At 33.0% G+C, this 18,551-nt stretch overlaps 1 pseudogene; it reads left to right on the forward strand.

Annotated features, from left to right (window-relative positions):
* The first annotated feature begins 15,593 nt into the window (after positions 1-15,593).
* Positions 15,594-17,370, forward strand: LOC120141385 (annotated as a pseudogene).
* Positions 17,371-18,551: the final 1,181 nt, after the last annotated feature.

An 18,551-nucleotide genomic window follows, 5' to 3' on the forward strand; every position in this document is an offset into this window, starting at 1 on the left:
AAGATTAAAGCTTTTGGGAAACCTCGTCACATCTTAAAATCTCTAGGATTTAAAGCCCCTAAAGATATGCTAGTATCGATACTAAGCATCATAGTATCGATACTAACCCTAGAGTATCGATACTAACCCTAGAGTATCGATACTCCTCCTAGGGTATCTATACTCATTAGCTAGTTTTAACTAATAAATAAGATGGTAGTATCAATACTCCCAAGCTAAGGTATCAATAGCGACCAGGGTATCAGTACCAAATTTGTATTTTGGAATTTAGTTTGCAATCCCGGTATCGATACCACCCCATGGGCATCGATACCGACCTTGTAGTATCGATACTCTATTAATGAGTATTGTTACTCCCTTTTTAAACTTAAGCTAATTTCACTCTGAATGAAGAACAATATTGGTATTGTTCTTACAGTACCAATACCCCTGCTCGAAAATGACCTACTTTGGCTAAATATTAACACTCAAACTCACCCAAAATGTTCTATTGAGGTTCCCAATCATTATTAGTGTTTATGGAGTATAAAAAGGTCATAAAGAATGCTTTAAACATGCTAATAACCATAAAACATGGAATCTACCATGAATGCTCCATAACTCAATTTTAAGCTAGAATGCATCTATAATTACTCACAAATCATATGAAGAAGTTGTGAATGTGTTACCTTGATTTCTTGGTTATAAGAAATGTCCTCCACACACTCAAGAGGCAATTTCTCCTTTCCCCTTTCACTTGAGCTTTCTCCCACTTATTTCACTAATCATATGTAAGAAAATGAATTAATAACTCAACTAGGTGGTTGGATTAAAGTTAAAAACACTTCATATAACTTGAATACACTAAAAACGAGCTAGAATCCATAGATTCTCTTAAACCTCTCTAAAAATATTTTTTGAAAACTAAGTCTAAAACATAAGAAATGGGGCTTAAATTGAAGCTCTTTGATTGAAGATTAATATTCTTACCTTATCTAAACCCAGCTAGGCTTGAAATCCTTAAAGCTTTCACTTGAAAGAGAAAGAAGAAAACAGGAAAGATGAGATGAAGATGAAGAGTGTTCGGTGAGTGTTTTGGGGGAATGGTTACATGAAATATAAAATAAGGAAGGGGTTTATAACTTTCAAAATAAAAAGGGTAAATTACTCTTTTGGTCCCTATACTTTCTATTTCAACTTAAATCACCACTAAATCATGGGTCCAACTCAATCCCACTATCAACTTAATTAAATTCAACTATTCTAATGGTTCATTTGGCTCAATTTATGGGTCTCGGGTTGACCCAAACTACTAACCCAGAATTCGGGGTGATACACATACTTAGCTCACACATAGACAACATCATGCATGCATATCATTTACCAATGTTACATAACTTATATTATTGTTTTCTTTACCTTTGTAGGTGCATTGGATATAATGAGACATTATGCCAGCTCTTGGATAGCTTACTCAATCCATACAAGCTCATTCAAACTACAATAAGCTCGAGGCAAGTGGAAAGAAGCTAAGGAGTGGCTAAAAGAGCTGAAAGGTAACTGATACTAGCTGAAGAGTAGTTGAGGACTAAAGTAGCTAAGATGAGGAGTCGTGGCAGCTGAAGGCGGTTGAAGTGTCACTAGGTGCCTAGTTAAGCTACTTACACGCTTAGCTAACTTTCTAAGCTATTAGCTAGCTTACTAGCTTCACTAGTCACATATCTCATCGCATAACATCTACACCAAGAGTACATGAGGAGTATACTATAACAAGGAGTTGTGTGCATTCATTAAAAGGGCATGTGCTCACTTTGAATTTAATCAAGGTGCCAAACTCTAAGAGGGTTCTTACCATTCGACCATGCATCCTACACAACACATTTGGGCAACAAGAATGAGGAGTTACACATCCATTCAGCCTATTTTTATTTCACCATTCATTTGAATTCTCTTTTAGCCTAATCATCATCACTATTCGGCCTAAAGGAGGAACAAGCTTGCCAAACCAACACCATGCTTATTCATTACATAGAGTTGTAATTTTTCATTTGAAACAATATGTACATTCATAAAAGTGCCTAGTCGAGCCATTGTCTATCTTTTTGACATAATATCTTCACTTTATATATAAAGACAATGTCTTGGCTTTTGTAAGGCATAAATCCCCTTTTGTATTAATATATTTGTGAGGTTATACTATTTACTTAAGTTCTATTAAAATTTATCGACATATCAAGTGTTTAAGCTCTTGTGGCATCAACCACACCTATTGATGTAAGCAGATTCTACACTCTTCAATGGAAGTGAGCAGATAGCCTTATTGTTATCCAGATCTAGGATTGACAAGTATTGACGTCCTTGAGTTATAAGTATGGTTGCAATAAAGATAAGAAAAATATGAAATAAGAAATGGAAATAGATATGGATAAGTAAACAATTAATGGAATAAGATAAGAAAGAGATGGCTACGAAAATTATAATGAAGATATTGGTGGCCTTGATGGAAGATGGTTGATGGTGTTGATGTTGAAATGGAAGATGGTGGTGATGTTGTATCTCAAACATGCCAAAGAAGAAACTATGCTAGAAAGCACAATCCCGATCTTCATAAACTTGCTTGAGGGGTGGTGATACTGTCTTCAACCCACTAGATATAAAATCTAGGAATTTATGAATCAAGGTGAAGGAATGATGCCACAAGTATAAGAAATATACTTGCTTAATTGATAAAGTTCATAAAGAACATTGAAGAGAGAATTAACTCACAAAGGTTTGTTTATATTAGGAAATGAGATACGTACAAATGATGGCAAGCCTCTCAATATATAGGAAACGAGAGGGCTTGGCCGAATAGTCACATAAGGTTTCGGCTAGATACATGTCTCTAAGGAAATTACATAATGCTTTAAATGAAATGAGAAGTCCCTTGGCTTGGTGATGGTTCAACTACCTCTTCAAAGGGGTCATGATGTTTCGCCATGCATGAACTAACTTCCCTTTGGCCGAATAGGGATGTGTTTGTTCATCTTGGTTCCAAAGATATCTCCCTTGGCTGAATGATGATGTGTTGGTTCATTTTGGTGCCAAACACTCATGTGCAAGGCATGTGGATGGTGGCCGAATAGGCATGGTGCTTTGTCTCACGTCTCTTCATGAATTAAGCCTCCAATGGATGTAATCTCTTCACCAACGTGCACCTTGATGAAAGGGCAGCATCATTCATGAAAGTTCACAATTGTTGGAATGTAACACTTCATGTTTGAGCTAGTTTTAGAGTGAATGAGCTGGAGATGAGCTAGCCATAGGTGAGTTGTAACATGATGAACATTATGGCAGCTCCTTGTGAAAAGGTACCTCTTGAGGTGGCAACTATTCATGAAAAGGTAAGATTTCATAAAAATTAACTTAGGACATATTTGAAGTTTCCTAAGTGATGATGATGATGGTACAACTCCATAGCTGAATTGAAGTCATCTTGTATATCAAATCTTCAACTTAATTCAACTATGAGCTCACGGGTTTCCGGACAACTTTTCACCAAATGTTCCTTATGTTCTCCTAAACATCCCCATGTAAGTTTCCTTGTTGTTACTTCTCCATTTAGCTCCAAGATAACTCCCAAGTTATGGCCGAATGTACCTACACACATAACATAAAGAGTAAGTTAAATATATGAACTATATTAATGTGTATAAGATAATGATGTGGACTATAGGTTATTTAATATTCAACTTGTTGATGAAGCTTTTTAATAAACTCATACTTATTCTTGCCATCTTTGTTGACTATATTTTCCTAAGGCAAAGGAAGAAGATCTAAAGGTGTTAAAGGATTATATTCATATACTATCTCAAATGGTGACATCTTAGTTGTTTAATGGACAATCTGATTGTATGCAAACTCAACGTGTAGTAAGCACTCCTCCCACACTTTGATGTTCTTCTTGATGACATATCTCAACAAGGTTGATAGAACTTGGTTCACCACTTCGATTTGTCCATCTGTTTGAAGGTGACATGTTGTGGAGAATAACAATTTTGTCTCAATCTTACTCTCTAATGTCCTCCAGAAATGGCTAAGAAATTTTACATCTCTATCGGAGACTATAGTTCTTGGAACGCCATGTAATCTCACGATCTCTTTGAAAACAAGTTGGCCACATGTGTTGCATCGTCTGTCTTGTGACATGGTATGAAATATGCCATTTTGGAAAAAAAGGTCCACTACAACAAATATTGAGTATCGTCCATTCTTTATCCTTGGCAGTCCCATTACAAATTCCATTAATATGTTAACCCATGGCTCTTGTGGAATAGGTAAAGGCATGCAAAGACCATGAGGTATAAATTTTGATTTATCCTTTTTGCAAGTGACACATCTTTTATACACTCTTTCAGCGTCCCACTTCATTTTAGGCCAATAGAGGTGTTGCTTTAAAAGTTCCAAGGTTTTACTTACTCCAAAATGACCCATGAGACCTCCTTCATGTGCTTCTTGAACAAGTACTTCTCGAAGGGACCCTTGAGGAATACATAGATGCCCTTCTTTGAATAGATACCCTTTGTGCCTATAAAACTTATCATGTGCACCTTTTTCAAAAGCCTTATACTTTTCTTTAAAGTTATGGTCAGTAGCATAACAATCTTTAATATATGAAAAACCAATTAACTTTGAATCAAGAGTGTTTAGGAGTACATACCTTCTGGAGAGAGCATTGGCTACAATATTGTCTTTACCTTTCTTGTAATGAATAACATAGGGAAATGATTCCAAAACCTCTACCCATTTGGCTTTTGATATGTTTTAAGGCTTCATGGTCGGTATGTACAACGAATTCCTTTGGTAATAGATAATGCTACCAAACTCAAGTACCCTTATGAGAGAATACATCTCTTTTTCATAAGTTGGATAGTTTAGCAAAGCACCATTCAATTTTTCACTAAAGTATGCAGTGGGTCGTCCTTCTTGAGTCAAAACAGCCCTAATTCTGATTCTAGAAGCATCACATTCCACTTCAACCAATTAACTTGTGTTGGCCTTTGATATGTTTTAAGGCTTCATGGTCGGTATGTACAACAAATTCCTTTAGTAATAGATAATGCTACCAAACTTCAAGTGCCCTTATGAGACAATACATCTCTTTGTCATAAGTTGGATAGTTTAGCAAAGCACCATTCAATTTTTCACTAAAGTATGTAATGGGTCGTTCTTCTTGAGTCAAAACAACCCTAATTCCAATTCCAGAAGCATCACATTCCACTTCAAAAGTCTTATCAAAGTTAGGTAGTGTAAGTAAAGGTACCTTTGTAAAACATCCCTTCATTTCATTGAAGGCAACTTCTTGTTCTTTGCCCCATGAAAAGATAGAATTCCTCTTAATGATCCCTGTTAAGGGAGCGACAATAGATTAGGCACAAACCTTCTATAAAAACTTGCAAGACCATGAAAACTTCTGACTTGACTGATTGAAGTGGGAGTTGGCCACTCTTGAATAGCTTTAATCTTTTTAGGGTCAACTTTAAGTCCCTGTGAACTTACAATAAAGCCTAAGAAGGATAAATTCTTAGTGCAAAAGACATATTTCTTCATATTAGCATAGAGTTTTTCCTTTTGAAGGGTTTCAAGCACATACCTCAAATATTGCACATGTGTTTCCAAGTTATGGCTATAAATAAGAATATCATCAAAATAAACCACAAAAAACTTACCGATGAATGGCCGAAGTACATGATTCAGTAACCTCATGAAGGTGCTTGGAGCATTGGTTAAACTGAAAGGCATCACCATCCATTCGTACAAGCCTTGCTTTGTCTTGAATGCGGTCTTCCATTCATCTCCTTCTCGCATTCTGATTTGATGATATCCACTATTTAGATCAATTTTGGAGAACATAGTGGCTCCACTCAATTCATCTAATATATCATCAAGTCTTGGTATAGGATGTTGGTACTTGATGGTAATTTGATTAATAGTACGACAGTCTACACACATTCTCCATTAACCAACCTTTTTGGGTACAAGTAACACCGGAACAGCACATGGACTTAAATTTTCTCGTATGTATCCCTTGTCCATCAATTATTCAACTTGTCTTTGAAGCTCTTTAGTCTTTTCAGGATTACTTCTATATGCTAGTCAGTTTGGAATGGATGCACCGGGTATGAAGTCTATTTAATGCTCGATCACCCTAATAGGTGGTAATCCACTAGAAATATCTTCTTGGAATAACTCTTCGAATTCCTGCAATAAAGATGAAATAGAAGAAGGCAAGCCTTCTAGAATGTTAGTCAAAAGAAAGCTTTCTTTGTACCTAAGTATAATTAGAGCTTTGTAGGATAACAAATGTTTCCTAATGTCTTTCCCTCTAGCATATATATTCATCTTCGTTGGTTTCTCCTCCCTAATGGATTTGAACGTTTCAATGCTCTTCTTCAAAGCATCTTGATCTTCATATACTTGGTTTGGTGAAAGTAGAGTCAAGATGAATTTGTTTTCATTATGATGGAAAGAATACCAGTTTGTGAAACCATCATGGATAGTCTTCTTATCAAATTTCCAAGGCCTCCCTATGAGTATATGGCACGCATTCATTGGAACAACATCACAAAGAACTTGGTCTTGGTATTTTCCAATCGAAAAAGAAATGTTGACTTGTTTGGTGACCTTAACTTCTCCCCCATCATTTAGCCATTGTAACTTGTAGGGTGTTTAATCGTCTTGAGTCCGAGTTTAGCCACCATTAAAGTACTTGCAACATTGGTACAACTTCCTCCGTGTATAATCATGAAACAAACTTTATTGTTTACATGACAACGAGTGTGAAAAATGTTCTCTCTTTGATTATCCTCCATGGATTGAATATTCAAAGCTCTTTTCACTACCAAAACTTGTCTTAAAACTTGAGACATTGTTAGTAAACAAATAAAACAAAAGTAAACTTTACCAGCACACTCACAAAGTCTCACAAATTTCGCTCCAAAGAAAAGATAAGATCTCTCCACTCAACACTCGTGTTTACTCTCGGGAATATGATTTGGATTTTACAATTCCCCTTCTGATCTCACTCACTCAGTAAGCTTTTTTCCTCTAGATCTCTCTTGCTAAGTCCTTTGAAGAACTTACTCAAAATTAGAACAAGTTATTTCTCTTCTTGTGTGCGTTGACTGCAAAATAGGTTAGGGTATAAAGGAAAAGAAGAAAAGGAAAAGTAGAATAAAGGATTCAAAAGGGCAATTAAAAAGAAGGAAAAGGTTGAAGACAAGGAAAATGAAAGTATAGAGAAGAAGAGGTGACTTATAACCCAAAAAACAACACTTAATGCACCCTTTCACAAGAAACAATAAGGTTATATTCTCTAGTGTAGATATGCCTCCTTGATGTACTTGTAATGGTAGAGCACTTTTCCTTGGCTTTGTTTTTCTTTTTGATTGAAATTCTTTTTCTGATTTTTCTGATTTTTTTTCTTTTTGTTTTTAAATTCCTTTTGTTGTTGTAGGAGCTTTGATTTTTTTAACTTCTTTTTCTTTTTGCTTTTTTCTTTACATGACAATGACACTTTTATTGTTAATCCAACTATGCTCTGAATACCACTTGATGTAGGCAGATTCTACACTCTTCAATGGAAGTGAGAAGATAGCTTTATTGTTGTCCCGATCTAGGATTGACAAGTACTGATGTCCTTGAGTTATAAGTATGGTTGCAATAAAGATAAGAAAAAGATGGAATGAGAAATGGAAATAGATATGAATAAGTAAATAATTAATGGAATAAGATAAGAAAGAGATGGCTACGAAATTATAATGAAGATGTTGGTGGCCTTGATGGAAGATGGTTGATAGTGTTGATGTTGAAATGGAAGATGGTGGTGATGTTGTATCTCAAACACACCAAAGAAGAAACTATACTAGAAAGCACAATCCCGATCTTCAAAAACTTGCTTGAGGGGTGGTGATAGTGTCTTCAACCCACTAGATATAAAATCTAGGAATTTAGGAATCAAGGTGAAGGAATGACACCACAAGTATAAGAAATATACTTTCTTAACCGATAAAGTTCACAAAGAACTTTGAAGAGAGAATTAACTCACAAAGGTTTGTTTATATTTTGAAATGAGATGTGTACAAATGATGGCAAGCCTCTCAATTTATAGGAAATGAGAGGACTTGGCCGAATAGTCACATAAGGTTTCGGCTAGATACATGTCTCTAAGGAAAGTACATAATGCTTTAAATGAAAGGAGAAGTCATGGTTCGACTACGTCTTCAAAGGGGCCATGATATTTCGGCCATGCATTAATTAACCTCCCTTTGGTCGAATGGGGATGTGCTTGTTCATCTTGGTGCCAAAGATATCTCCATTGGTCGAATGATGATGTGTTGGCCGAATAGGCATGGTGCTTTATCTCATGTCTTTTCATGAATTAAGCCTCCAATGGATGTAATCTCTTCTCCAACGTACACCTTGATGAAAGGGCATCTTTATGGGAAGCATCATTCATGAAAGGTCACAATTTTTGGAAGGTAACCCTTCATGTTTGATCTAGTTTTAGAGTGAATGAGCTGGAGGTGAGCTGGCCATAAGTGAGTTGTAACATGATGAACATTATGGCAGCTCCTTGTAAAAAGGTACCTCTTGAGGTGGCAACTATTCGTGAAAATGTACGATTTCATAAAAATTAACTTAGGACATATTTGAAGCGTCCTAAGTGGTGATGATGACGGTGCAGCTCTCTAGCTAAATTGAAGTCATCTTGTAGCTCAAATCTTCAACTCAATCCAGCTATGAGCTCATGGGTCTCCGGACAACTTTTCACCAAATGTTCCTTATGCTCTCCTAAACGTCCCCATGTAAGTTTCATTATTTTTGATTTCTCCATTTAGCTCCAAGATAGCTCCCAAGTTGTGGTGGAATGTACCTACACACATAACATAAAGAGTAAGTTAAATATATGAACTATATTAATGTGTATAAGATAAAGATGTGGACTATAGGTTATTTATTATTCAACATGTAATATATTAAACTATCTATTATCTAATGGTTTTTTCTCATTAAAAGAATTAAAAGCATAAATTCACTTATGAGAAAGTACTTCCCTGAATTGTTTTGCCTTTGCACGAGTGATAGGTCCTTTAAGCATGACTTCAGGATCCATTGATGTGGTTATGATCACATCATCTTCTATTGACACTTCTAATTCTTTTCGTTTAATACACCAAAAGGGTCAAATTCATTTGTTATTGTCCCTTAAACAACTTATAAGAAGTGGTGTTATGCTCTTTAGCATAGTTTCTTCCTTAGTTGTTCAAATATTATCCACCCTTATTCATTTTCATTCATAAGCCCATCACCGCACCATATACTTTGGCAACCACTCTATATCTTCATTTTCTAGTCCACCATTTCACCTTATAAAGTCATCAACCACCAAACCTTCCATTTGAGCCAATTTTTATACAGGTCCTTGTCTCTGACTCCATGTAAAACCACATATACTTTTTCATTTTCGGGATACTTATAGTCATGGAATGTGAATTACATCTTGCTTTCCCACTCATAGTAGTTGTGTGGGCCTTCCACACCATAGAATTGTGGTGGCTCTAACATCATGAAAATCACACACTCAAAGCAACATGTAAAGTGAGAAAAAAAAAATCAAAGAAAACAAGAAACCTCACAAGTCACTCTAATGAAGTAATACATCGAGAATCAAGTAATATGATCTTGTACTCATTAAAACTCTCTTACCAAGAAGTCATTCAATTTTTGTATCAGAGTTCAATCGCTAACAAAGACGAGAAGAAGTGCTTAGAAAGCTCTAAAAGGTCAAACAAAGGTTATGACTCCAAGTGAGCGAGAATGCAAGGAAAAAGAAGAAGAAGAAGAAGAAGAAGAAGAACTATGCAGAATATTTTAATCCTACTAACACAAGGATAAGAATGCATTAGATGATGCAGAATAACAAAGAAGTGGTAAGACAAAGGAACCTAAAGTAATAACAACAATAACAAAGTTGGAAAACCCAAACCCGAAAAAACCTAAAACACATGATCAACTTGAGCAACATTTTTTAGGGGGTTTTTTATATCTAAATATTCTAATTTTTTTTATGAATTTCGTTCAGTAGGTTTAGTTTTAATATGGAAATTGTTAGCGCAAAATTCCTTCTGTAGAATTTTCTGTAAATTCATCAATGATAAGCCCTAAATCTGCTGATAAAACTTGAATGATGGTTTTAAGGGGTCTATTGAAGTCCGATTGACATGAATTTTTGGACTGTAGATTGATCTTAGGATGAAGAAAGTACCTACAAAAAATCAGCCCCAAATTTCTTTGTTTGGATTTGTAAAAAATCCAAGACTATCATATTTTATGCAATATCAAAAAAAATAGCACAATGAATTGCACATGCATAAAGCACTACAAAATGTCATGCATTTGATATATATATCAATTGTTAGAGATATATTATTTACAAGTAAGAAAATATGCATGAACATCCAAAATGAAACCAATTGAAAAAGATTTTAAAACATTATCAAATTTGGCATCAAAAGCTTAAAGTGATTCCAAATGTTAAAATTGTTCAATAAATCAAGGATATCACTTGTTTTAAAAATAGTTTTCAATAAAGGTACATTAAGATCAATATATTTTGAAGAAAACATTAAAACATTAAAGTTTATCTTGACCAAAAATCATTATATTGAACTCAAACTTTTAAAAAAAACTTTAAAAACATGTTCATCAAAACATATTTTCAACATAAATGAGACAATAAACAATATGTAATCATTCATGCTCAATACTCATGCATACATAAAACTCAATAGGCTGTTAATATAAAAAATCAATAAACATTAAGTTTAGTGTTTAGCCATCATTCTTTTGTGTGGCTAGAGCGTTCACATAACTTGGCATTTCACTTCATTTGCTCCAACATGCCTACAAGAGACATTCATTTAAATTTTGGTACCCAAATTTCTTTGGGTCCTAAATGGTTAGTATCAATGTCTCTAGTTTGCTTAGGAACTCATACTTGTGTAATTATGAAATGTTTTTTATTTATAATAGGACAAATATGTATATCATAACAATGATAATGGTAATGTGAGCATTTTTTTCATTTTTAAAATAGATGAATTATTTTTAGAAATGATTTCTTTTTCTTTTGTTAAGCATTCAGGTTTAACAAAATAAAATGTGCATGGCTATGGTGTTTTGTTGAAGTTTCTTTTGTTCTTGGTAACTCCACTCTTTCATCTTCTTTTCTGAAGAAGAACAGTCATTCATGTTCATCTCTCATGCTCTAAGATCAATAGATTGAATGAAGAGTTTCATTAAGTTCTTTCAATGACTATAGTTAGCTCCATTGAAGTATAGAGGCTTGTCGATCGGTTGGGAGTCCTTCATGTAGAATGAGTCGTAAGTGAAAGGCATCTTTTCAGTTGAATAGGAAATTGATAGAGCGCTTCAAGGATCTTTACAAGGTTGTTAAACTATCGATTATGACCTACTCTATTTCTAATTGTTAGGCTCGATCCATTAATCGAAAACTGTCAAGAGGGGGTGAATTGGCCTTTAAAAATATTTGGTGTGGAAGCAATAAAAGATAAGAATTAAACACAAGATTTATAGTGATTCGACTTTCTCAACCAAAGTCTACATCCACTACCTCAGCTCCATACTAAGGATTTCAATCAATTCACTAATTTGTTCTTTCTTTTTCTAGGACAAAGAGTAACCTTTACAACTCTAGTTTTTTTTTCTTAGGCTCAACTAAAACCTTTCCCTTTTTTAAAATGATGATTGGTAAACAAGACTACCTCACAAGGTTGGTGTTTATAAAGATTTAAGCTCATAAGAATAAAACAAAGGATATATGATTAAGCTTTATATATTTATGTACAAGAGAAAAATGAAGGATATAAGAATGAAAACTCATTTCTCTTTATCTCTAAGCTTGGATAGGTGTAGTCACCTTCTTCAAGTGTCTTTGGGTTGTTTTTATATGCTGAAATGAGCTTGTGGTCGTTTTTAATCATTCAGGATGTTTTGGAGTCATTGGAATCTTTTAATCCCCTCAATTTTAGCTTCTCTGCACAATGGTTTCAAAACCACTATAGGAGGTTTCAAAACCCTCTAAAAATATGATCGTTGGAATAAGGGGTTTAGAACCCAGTCAGGGGGTTTCGAAAACCAGGGGTTTAGAAACCATAAGGAAATTTTGACCGTTTGAGCATTCTACCTCATAGGTCTCGAAACCTTAAAGGGGGTTCTGAAACCTTACTCCAAAAATTGTATATTTTGACCTATTTTGAGTTTCTAAAATATTTTAAGTTGTATATCAAGTCAAAAATACTTGGAAAACATTTTTCAAGTTTTGTGGACTTTGAATTATTTTTGAATCATTTAAATAAATTCAATTATGTCCAAAAATTCAATTATGTCCAAAAATATTTTGTCCTTATTTGTAATACCAAAATATAGGTTCAATAGTTTTCCCTATTTCTCTCCATGCTTATTTCACACTCAATGACTTTTAATTCAAATTAAAAGAATTACAATCAATCAATTAGTTTATCATCATTATGTTACTGTAAAATCGTATTTAATCACCATCTCATCTTATTTAACCATCAATATTACTCATTTAAAAAATAAAATAAACTTTATTAGATATTGTCAAATTTTATCTATTAACTCGTTTATAATATCAAACTTTTAGTTTATTTAGTTATAATATTAAACTTTAGTTTTATATTCAATCGCTATTATATTATTAAATTCTCAATGACACAATAACATAAACATTATTTATCGTGAACATGATCAGATGAACTATTCAATAATATTAGGGTAAACTACGTATTTAGTACCTAAACTATTAGTTTTAGTCCATTTTAATATTTAAACTTTCATTTTTTTTAAACCATATATAACGTTAATTTTTATTTTATTTTAGTACCCACCGTTAGAAACTTAACACGTTTAATACCTAGATTATCGGTTTTGGTCTGTTTTAGCACCTAAACTTTTATTTTTTTAACTATACCTAATGTTTATTTTTTTTTCATTTTAGTATCCCACCATTAAAAACTTAACACGTTTAATACCTAAAATATCAATTTTTGTCCATTTTAGTACCTAAACTTTCATATATTTTTTTCAAAAATTAACGTTAAATTTTGAACAAGGGTACTAAAATGAAACAAAAAATAAACTTTAGGTATGATTTTGAGAAAATTAAAAGTTTAAGTACTAAAACGGACAAAAAACTGATAATTTAAGTACTAAACACAAAATTCACCAATAATATTATTTTTTGGATTGAAAAAAAATCCAATTTGAAAATCCTAAACCCAAAATAGAAAACTCACGGTGACAGATCTCTGAAACTCATGCTCGATGGACTCCTAAATAAAATTACTACGAGAAAGTTTATAAAATAAGAATAATTTTAATAAATAAAATACTCTCTGATTCTTTTCATAAAATTCTAAAGGTGACGTAAGGGGTATCTGAAAACTTGACTTCCAGTCCATGAGAAAGGATTTTTTTTAGGAAAACGATCGACACGTGGCGGAAACGGTCAAAAGATGTTCCCGTGTTGGTCCAACACCTCTCCATTTTTCGAAAATTTGTTGTTATAAGGTGGCCATGGCAGTTACACTTCTGCTAAAACAACCAACGCTCACTCCACAGATTCCCTCCTCCCAACATTAAACCACCATCACATCAAATAAATCATGTGAATTTGCTTCCGCTTCCCTCTACATTCTCCACTCGCTCGTATCCATTCAGGTATTATTCCTCGCACATCGCATTGCTCAATTAGTTTATCACTACGATTTTCCCAGTTTCATGTATGGTTTAAGTTCTCCCTTCTTCTTCGTATATTTGATCTGCGTGGTTGCATTGCATGTCGATGCTTTGGTTTCTCCACCGTAACAGAGCTTGAACTATGATTTTCTGTTGCCATTCTTCTTCTTTCACCGCCAATACTACCTGATTGAATTAATCTCCTTTTTTTTCTCCTGCTTAAAATTAAGTAGTGTTCGTTTCTTCTTTACAAGATTTAGTTTTTCTGGTTCAAGCACATGTTTTTGGATCATTTTATTTGATTTGTTGCAATTTAACCACAAGCGGTGCAGTGGTAATATTTTCTTAAAAGAAACAAATAAGAATATATATATATATATATATATATATATATATATATAAACATAAACATATATTTTATTAGTTATTTTTTAATAAAATGTTTTGAAAATTAGCTATTATGTTATTCAAAGTTAAAATATTAAATATTTTTTTATTAATTTCTAAAAAAAATACATCAAAGGTCTATATAAAAACGATATTTGTATTTATAAGATATTTATATGTTTTTTTATCATTTTAAATTTATAACAAAACTTTAATGAAAAACTAATCTCTTTAACTGTATGGGCCAAAATGATATTTTTTTTTATTTTTACATGCAGTATAATTTTTAAAAATTTAATGATTAAAATAATCATTTGAATATATACCAATGATCTCGTGTATTTTATTCTTTTATACGGGTGTCATTGCAGTACATGCATAGGAGAGCAAATGAATCGAGTTTGAATAAACAAGGTTATGTTTGTATTCGTTATTTTATTTTTTAAGGTAATTTTTTAATATCGTATTTGTGTTCGTTATTTATTTTTGAACGTGTTCGTATTTATTTATTTAACGTTCGTAAACTTGTTCGTGAACATATCCGTCTAAATGGTCACGAATATATTTGTTGGTATGTTCGTTTAGCGTTCATTTTTCGTTTGCGAACATGTTTCTTTTAGAATGAAAGCGAAAATAGAGCAAGGGGAAAAGGTTTTTTTTTTATTATTATAATAGGGAAAATGGTAAAACTACACAACTAGTGCTTAAACTTCTTAGGGTTCACAGTTTAAACTCTAAATTCCATCATATATTCAATTTAGTATATACCTTCAGTAATATTCAAAATATAAAAAATAAACGAATTTGTTCGTGAACATAAATGAACCAAACACACCACCTATTCGTGTTCGTTCATTTATTAAATAGACATAAAAATTTGTTCATACTTATTTATTTAGCTTAATAAACAAATATTATACGAATGGTAAAACTACACAACTAGTGCTCAAACTTCTTAGGGTTCACAGTTTAAGCTCCAAATTTCATAATATATTCAATTTAGTATGTACCTTCACTAATATTCAACATATAAAAAATAAACGAACTTGTTCGTGAACATAAACGAACCAAATACACCCCATTTTTGTTCTTTTGTTTATTAAATAGATATAAAAATTTGTTCATACTTATTTATTTAGCTTAATAAACGAATATTATACGAATGGTTCAATAACAATTCACCGAACACTCTATTTATTTACACCGCTACATAACAACGTAAGTAAAATATTTTAGGTAAAAAAATGAATACTTTGACGTACTAACTTTATTATCAATAAATCATATGTATGCACCGACAGTATATTTAATAAACACGATGAAAGGAATTGAGTGTGCATGATAAGCGTGTTTCCCATTACAGGAACTAATACTATAATAATCTCATCCCCAGTGTTATATGGTAAATGATAGCATCTTCGGAATCGGAAAGTGTTGCCTATGGCGGCAGCAAGAAAACAGGACCGCCAATACAAGCACCAGAATCAGCACATGATGAATTAACACCGAGTTCTTCCTCGAACAAACAGACCTCCATTTTCTCGCTTACTTTTGACGAAATCGAACTCCAGAGCGTGAAGACTTTTGGGTCCATGAACATGGATGATTTCCTTGCTAACCTGTGGAATGTGGAGGAAAACCAGCAAGTCCCATCTCAACTCGATCAAACTGGTGGGGGCAAAGGCATAGGAAGCCAACCAACACCAAGTTTAGAAAGACAAGGCTCGTTCTCCATCCCTAGCCCCCTTGGCAAGAAAACGGTCGATGAGGTATGGTTTGAGATTGAAAAGGAGTACCCACAGCAAGGAAAAGCTAACAACATCGTCGATCGTAAACCTCCTCAACGGCAACACACACATGGAGAGATGACTTTGGAAGATTTTCTCGTCAAAGCAGGAGTTGTTCAAGAGTCGTCTCGACGAAACAAGCCAGTCTCTAGTTGGATCAATGGCCCAAGTTTAGATTCAAACTACGGGATGGAGCATGTGACCGCGTCTTCCCAACAAAAAATGTCGGCACCTGCTCAAAATAACAATGCAAGCATGGATGCAAACTTTGGAATGGGACATGTGATGGGGCTAGGATTCCCTGCCCACCAAATTGTTGGAAACAACCTGGCCATCGGCAATGGCTATGCCGCAGAATTTTCACACAGAGTAAAGCTATCATGGGGGAATCTTCAAATGGTCCCCAACATGGAAATGGGACTGATAGTTTGTTAAATCCTGCTGCGGCTCAGAACAAGAAGAGGATCATAGATGGTCCACCAGAGGTGGTAGTGGAAAGGAGGCAACGCCGAATGATCAAGAATCGAGAGTCGGGCAGCAAGATCTCGAGCAAGGAAACAGGTTCATACCTATTGCACATGGCGATATAAGTTTATTTTTTTTATATATATAGCTTGTGTGTGAACGATTTTGCCAAAGAAATATGACCCGAAGTGTACCATGGAGATAATATGCCAGTAACTGTCATGTATTGTTGTTTGCAGGCATACACAGTGAAGCTGGAATTGGAGTTGAATCAGCTCAAACAGGAGAATGCAAAGCTGAAGCAACTTGTGGTAAACAAATCTCTCTTTTAAAAATTGAATTGAATTTTACATAAAAATATGGTCAATAAATACAACTTATTCTGGACTTTAATTTTGAGCAGGGGAAAACCAGAAAAGGCGAAAGGAAGAGGTAACTACTAACTTGATCGAATATTTTTAATGATCATTCTATATATCTAAGAAACAAACCATGATTATTATTGTTAGAGTCTAAGATCCAAATTTTATTTTTGATCCAATTCGAAAAGTTTATAGTACGACTAGTTCTGTGAAGAAATAAAACCTTAAGAGTTTGTGCTTCGAATTCTGTACACGACTATTCTATTCTTCTGGTAATTTTCGATTAAAAGTAAATATTAGTATTAAAATAGATTTCTTGATACTCAAGTTATTTAGCTCTATAAATAGAGATATGATTAGTGGTTTGAAGTGTGCGATTAGAGAAAGACGGTTTAGGGTTACAAATCCGTGTTTTTGTAACAATTATGTATTGCTTTGGGTACATCCATCGGAGTATTAAGGGGTTAGTTTTCTTTAAACAGGTTCTGAAGAGAAAGCATTCGACATCTACAAAGGGGAAGGCTAATAATAGGAGGGCATTAAGGAGGACAGTGAGCTTGGGATGGTGAACTGATAATCAATAGGGAAGCACAATAATGTTATATTATATATGTATACAACTAAAAATATGCAAATGTATTACAACTGTAGTGTCTTTGAAGGGTGTTCTGATACAATTTTAGAATGTATAGTGATTAGGCCAAAATTTTGAATTTCTTTTTGAATTTTAAGTTACTAGAGTTACTCAAATTAATTCAAATTTTAAGCTCGAAACGTATTTGAAAGTATAAAATTTGAATAATCAAATAATATAAAATATAATTAAATAATTTGATAATTTTAAGATTAAATCTCTAATTTCTTTATTACTTCCGTTTTCATTTTCAATGTCTATTTTTACTAAATTTGAATCAAAATATTCCTATATATATCATTGTAAAATGCATATATAATTTCATTTTGGCTTAAAGTCATTGTTGCTCATGTAGTAAACCCGATTTATCATTTTCGCTTTTATCGTTTTCTGCATCAATTTAGTCCTTGTAGTTGTCTATGGTGTTCATCCTAGCCCACGAAGTTCTTTGACGGTTTTTTTACTAATAGAATTATGAGGCTTATGCGTTTTTGGATTAAGAGATTAGGTTAAAATATTTATTAAATACACTGGTTAGAACAAATTCTCAAAATTTTATTGTTCAGGGTTTGTTTGTTTGATTGTAATTGGTTTTCTGGAAATTGAATTCTGGAAAATGAATTACTCTAATTTGAATTCTGGAAAATGAATTACATTTCTGGAAAACGTTTTCCGAAAAAACAAATTCCGTAAAATGAATTACATTTTTCTAGAAAACGTTTTACGATATTTGGAATATGTTGTTTAAACCTTTTTTTCACTAGTTGATGATTTTTTTAAAAATTATTTATTACAAATATTAAATACAATAAATAATATTATTTATCATAAAACTTAATATTATTATTTTTAAAATATTAAAATAATTTATTTATTTATTATTAAATATTATTTTTATAATTTTATTAATAAAAAATATTAATATTGGTACATTTTATTGAAATAAAAATATTATAAATTATATTAATTATTTATTAAAGTAATAGTGTTATATTATATTTTAAAAATTATTTTTATAATTTAGATCTCGGGATTATGTCAAACTTTTGAGGATTTTTTCTAACCGGTGTATTTATTAAATATTTTAATATTTATTTTTTAATAAATGTCACGTCA

The sequence above is a fragment of the Hibiscus syriacus genome, unplaced genomic scaffold (genome assembly GCF_006381635.1).
Source record: "Hibiscus syriacus cultivar Baekdansim isolate YM2019G1 unplaced genomic scaffold, ASM638163v2 tig00002237_pilon, whole genome shotgun sequence".
In the NCBI taxonomy this organism is placed as follows: domain Eukaryota; kingdom Viridiplantae; phylum Streptophyta; class Magnoliopsida; order Malvales; family Malvaceae; genus Hibiscus; species Hibiscus syriacus.